The following is a 5,506-nucleotide window of genomic DNA, read 5'->3' as shown; positions in this document are numbered from 1 at the left end:
CTGCAAGGTTTCTCATAGTCATCATTGTTACCGACGTCCCACTGGGTGTGAGTTTTCCTTGTCCTTATGTGGGCTCTACCGAGGATGTGGTTGTGGTTTGTGCAGCCCTTTGAGACACTAGTGATTTAGGGCTATATAAATAATCATTGATTGATACCACTGTTTTTTTTGTTTTGTTTTTAAGGAAAAAGCTAGCAGCTTATCGTATTTTTCAGAGTATAAGTCGCCCTGGAGTATAAGTTGCACCTGCCGAAAATGCATAATACAGAAGGAAAAAAACATATAAGTCGCACTGGAGTATAAGTCGCATTTTGGGGGGAAATTTATTTGATAAAACCCAACACCAAGAATAGACATTTAAAAGGCAATTTAAAATAAATAAAGAATAGTGAACAACAGGCTGAATAAGTGTACGTTATATGAAGCATAAATAACCAACTGAGAAGGTGCCTGGTATGTTAACGTAACATATTATGGTAAGAGTCATTCAAATAACTATAACATATAGAACATGCTATACATTTACCAAACAATCTGTCACTCCTAATCGCTTAATTCCATTAAATCTTACACGTCTAGTTTCTTACGTGACTGAGCTAAATAATATTTGATATTTTACGGTAATGTGTTAATAATTTTACACATAAGTCGCTCCTGAGTATAAGTCACACCTATTAAAAAAACTATAACTTATAGTCCGAAAAATACGGTGGTTGCCAGAATTGTACTATTAAATTGACATTGGTTTTTATAACATTGTATTGTTCATAGAAAAACAGTACAAGATCTTTTTTTTATTCTGGCAATTTAGCTGCCAACTTTTGTACCGTAAAAACAAATGCATCGTCTTTCCATTTACAAATGATACAGTATGTGTGTTGTTGTATTTTATTTTTTATTATATCGTATGTACAGTACACTGTGTGCTTTTTTTTCCTCATCTCTCTTTTTCTTTGAAAGTGTAATTTTACTGGCTTTATTTACATCATTGCCAGGGGACTACAGATGAAAAACTAGCCTTCTGGCTTTTTTAACCATGGGTAGTCAGCATACTTTCCAACCCTCACTATTTTTCCGGGAGACTCCCGAATTTCAGTGCCCCTCCCAAAAATCTCCCGGGGCAATCGTATTCCCGAATTTCTCCAGATTTACACCCGGAGAACAATATTGGGGGCGTGCCTAAAGGCATTGCATTTAGCGTCCTCTACAACCTGTTGTCACATCCGCGTTTCCTCCATACAAACAGCATGTCGGCCCAGTCACATAATTAAAATTTTACAAACAAGTGAATGCAAAGCATACTTGGTCAACAGCCATACAGGTCACACTGAGGGTGGCCGTATAAACAACTTTAACACTGTTACAAATATGCGGCACACTGTGAACCCACACCAAACAAGAATGACGAACTAATTTCGGGAAAACATCCGCACCGTAAAACATAAATGCAACAGAACAAATAATCAGAACCCCTTGTAGCACTAACTCTTCCGGGATGCTACAATGTACACCCCCGCTACCACCAAACCCCGGCCACCCCAAACTCCGCCCACCTCATCCCCCCATCTCCTCAATTCGGAGGTCTCAAGGTTGGCAAGTATGGTAGTCATGTGTTTTATTAAATAGCATTGTCCCTTTTGAAGTAAACTTATCTTAATCTTACAGTAATTGACCGTTAAACGTTTCTTTTTTTAAATATTATTTACGCCAGGGGTCCCCACACTTTTTTGACTCGGGGGCCACATTGGGTTAAAAAAATTTAGCCGAGGGCCGGGCTGTAAAATATATATCAGGTCAGGAAAACACACAGAGGCTATTTCATCCCTACAAGCCTGTTTCGCAGGTTACTCTGCTCTTCAAGGGATTTTATAACAACATAGGCTCCAGCCCCCCCCGCGACCCCGAAAGGGATAAGCGGTAGAAAATAGATGCATGTATAATAAAATCCTCTGAAGAGCAGGGAAACCTGCAAAACAGGGGATTTTAGAATGAAATATATAATAAAATCCCCTGAAAAGCAGGGAAACCTGCAAAACAGGCTTGTAGGGATGAAATAGCCTCTGTGTTTTTTCCTGACCTAACGTACATTGTACCCCGGTATTGAGCAATATATATATATATATATATATATATATATATATATATATATATATATATATAAAGTTTTTTGTTTTACATTTTTTTAGCAAGAGCCCAATAAAGCCAGTTGCAAAACTACTGAAATCCATTGTCACAACGACGTGGACTATGGTGCGGTTTGTTTTCCCGTGGTGCAAAGCGACTGGATCGGACACGACGTGAAGGTGACGACATCTTTTAATATTAACTCGAAAATACTTCAAAAACGAAGAAGTCGCTCACAGCGGAGGTACAAAACTTGGCTCTGAAAACAAAAACCAGCAAAAAGGGAGAACTAAAACCGATAACACTTTCTGTGACAAAAACCGAGCATGACAAAGTGCAGCATGGATCATCAGCATGAATAACAAGGGTGGGTAGAGGGTGATGTCGCCAGGCTGACTGCCTGGCAACTACAGGCTTAAATTGAGGTGACGTGATTAATAACAGGTGTGCGAGTGCAAATGAATCAGGTGCGTGACATGAGGACAGGTGAAAACTAATGGGTTGTCATGGAAACAAAGCAGGGAGTGAAAAAACAGGAACTGACAGTGCAAAAACCAAACAGAACATAGCCAAACTAAACATGATCACCAGGACATGACATCTGTCAAGGTAGAAATTGGGATGGTCCGATATAACGCTATATTTTTGGATTTAAGATTCTTTTGGGATTAGAAATTTCCCTGGGCTGATTGTTGTGCTTAAAGTTGCAAGCAAAAAGCAACTTTTTCTACTAATCTGTCTACCTACTAACAAACGGACACAGATTAAGGTCATCACTTTAATCCTAATCATTGGTTAGCAGGGTTAGCAAAACTACCTGTTCCAGTACCATTTCTATTGAACTGTTTGAAAGAAAAAGCGAGAATCCAATTGAATGAACAATCAGGATTAAGAAGGAGACTTTAATCCGCAATACAATGGATGTGGCTCTTGTCTGTCGCAAAATTGGCAAATCCTCCTCCATCATGCCTCTCTGCAAGCACATTTTATTGTGAAAGGGCAAATAAAGAACACACAAGCATGGTGGGTTGGTGGCGATTAGTGACACCACAGGTTTGATCCCCGTGAAGTGTAATTGCATTCAGACAATCTCGTGTTTATTTCTTTCCAGCATCTATTTGGACTGAAGAGCGCACAGGAATGACATATGGATTTTTAGTCATGGCAAGAACAAATGAAAGTTTGCTAAATAAATCTCTTGTCTTATTGTATTGACCACTTCCTGTTTTCTCCTTGAGACGAGGTTTGGACTTTTCCTTACACACACACACACACACACACACACACACACACACACACACACACACATATACATACATATATATATATATATATATATATATATATATATATATAAATATATTGAAAGATACATCTCCTGGATGCACTGGGACACATCATCATTGATGTAACCTGGCTTCATCGGGTGTTTCGGGTCTCGCAACATCAGACACCCTTGTCCAGGCGACCCAGCCGGGGTGATTAAGTCCCTGCTTGTGTCCCAGTAACAACCCACGGATCTGCCCTTTTCAGCCACAACCACCTCGTGGCTTTCTCTGCCGCTTCACTCGCTGATTGAATGGCCCTCCTTTTGGCCGCCCCTGTGATTCCCAATCGGCCAAGCACTTTGCAGAGGGAGCGTCCTGCAAAGCCGCGGCAGCCAACTTCTATTGGCTTGTAAAAAGTCCTCCAGCCCCTGCCCTTGCAGTCCTCCACCAGTTCCTGATACTCTGCACGTTTCCTTTCGTTGGCTTCCTCAATCCGCTCCTCCCAAGGCACTGTTAGTTCCAGCATGATAAGATGTTTCGAAGCCTCTGAAATGATAATCATGTCTGGCCGTAGACATGTTTTTACAATGCGCTGGGGGAACCTCAGTTGTTTTCCAAGGTCAACGTGTAGCTGCCAATCAGGGGCTGTGTGAAGGAGTCCTGTTGTTGTCTTTGGACGTGCGCAAGGTCTCTCTCCAGCTTTGATAAAAAAACATTGCCTTCTTTGGCGCATGATGTTGCTTGCTGGTGCTGATGGTTGAGGCTATACTCTGAGCAACTGCTTTGAGTACCTGGTAATGACGCCAGCGATAGCGACCATCAGCCAGAGACTTTGGGCAACTGCTGAGGAGATGTTCCAAGGAGCCTCTTCCGGAGCAAAGGGAGCAGGAGGGTGTCTCGCTCTTCCCCCAAACATGGAGGTTTGCTGGGCTAGGGAGGGAATCATAGACTGCTGCCACGAGGAACCGGACACGGTGGAGCTCTGCCTGCATGATGTTTGACCAGGTGACTTTGCGGTGCAACGTGCCCTCCTATCTTGTCCATGCCACTTGTTGCCGGAGTCCCACTACCCTGCCCACTCACTCTTCCTCCAAGCCTGCTCAGACCTCCTCCTGGAGTAGATGTCGTCTGTCTTTGCCCCGGGCCTGGCTGTTTGGATCTTTGGGAAGTAGCCCAAGCCTGCTCTCCCTGTTGCTATGACCCCAACCAGTGCTTTTTGCATAAGGCGTGACTCAGCCACCTCCACTGCCTTTTCTGCCTTCCACTTCCTTCCTGTCCTCACTTCAATCCTGGCTGATGACACCTTGCTGTCCCTGGAGTTTCTGTACTGTAAATCTTCTCTTGTGCGTGTCACCTTGAATTCTTCAGTGAGCCCATTGAAGGGTAGCTGCAGGATGTTGCTTGTCCCGTACAGAGCAGCACTGTTGAGGCTGCAGGGAAGACCCAGCCATTTCCGCCGAGAGCTGCTGATCTTTCTTTCAAAGGATTCCACTGTTGTTACTGGGACTGCATATACAAGGACAGGGCACAAGACTCTGGGAAGGATGGAGTGCTGATAGATCCAGGCTTTGAATCTACCAGGTAGACTTGTCTACTTTGGTGAGCCAACCTCCAAGCTCTTCAGTACACTTCTGGATAGCAGCAGAGTCTTTCAGGCTGGAGTCAAAGGGCTTTCCCAAGCTCTTGACTGGTTGCTCCGTCATGGATGGAATGACCGTTCCTGAGATTGAGAATCGGAAATTGTTGACCACTTTCCCCCTCTTCAGCACCATGGACCTTGACTTTGTGGGCTTAAACTCATCCTGGCCCAACCAATGAGCCTCTCCAATCCCTGCAAGATCCACCTGCTCCCTGGTACTAATGATGTTGTGATGGTAAGGTCATCCATATAGGCTCTAATGGGGGGCTGTCGATCACCTGATCTGGATAGAGGCCCTCTGCATTCCACTTCAGCAGACATTACCACCATATTCATCGCCAGTGTAAAAAGGACAACGAAGATGGTGCATCCTGTTATTATTCCCTTCTTAAGGCGATGCCAGTCAGAGGTTATCTACCCAGAAATGACTAGGAGCCTGAAGTTATTATAATAATTCAGGATCAAGTCCTTGATC

Source organism: Nerophis ophidion, linkage group LG12 (genome assembly GCF_033978795.1).
Source record: "Nerophis ophidion isolate RoL-2023_Sa linkage group LG12, RoL_Noph_v1.0, whole genome shotgun sequence".
In the NCBI taxonomy this organism is placed as follows: Eukaryota; Metazoa; Chordata; class Actinopteri; order Syngnathiformes; family Syngnathidae; genus Nerophis; species Nerophis ophidion.
Note: the sequence above shows the minus strand (reverse complement) of the source record.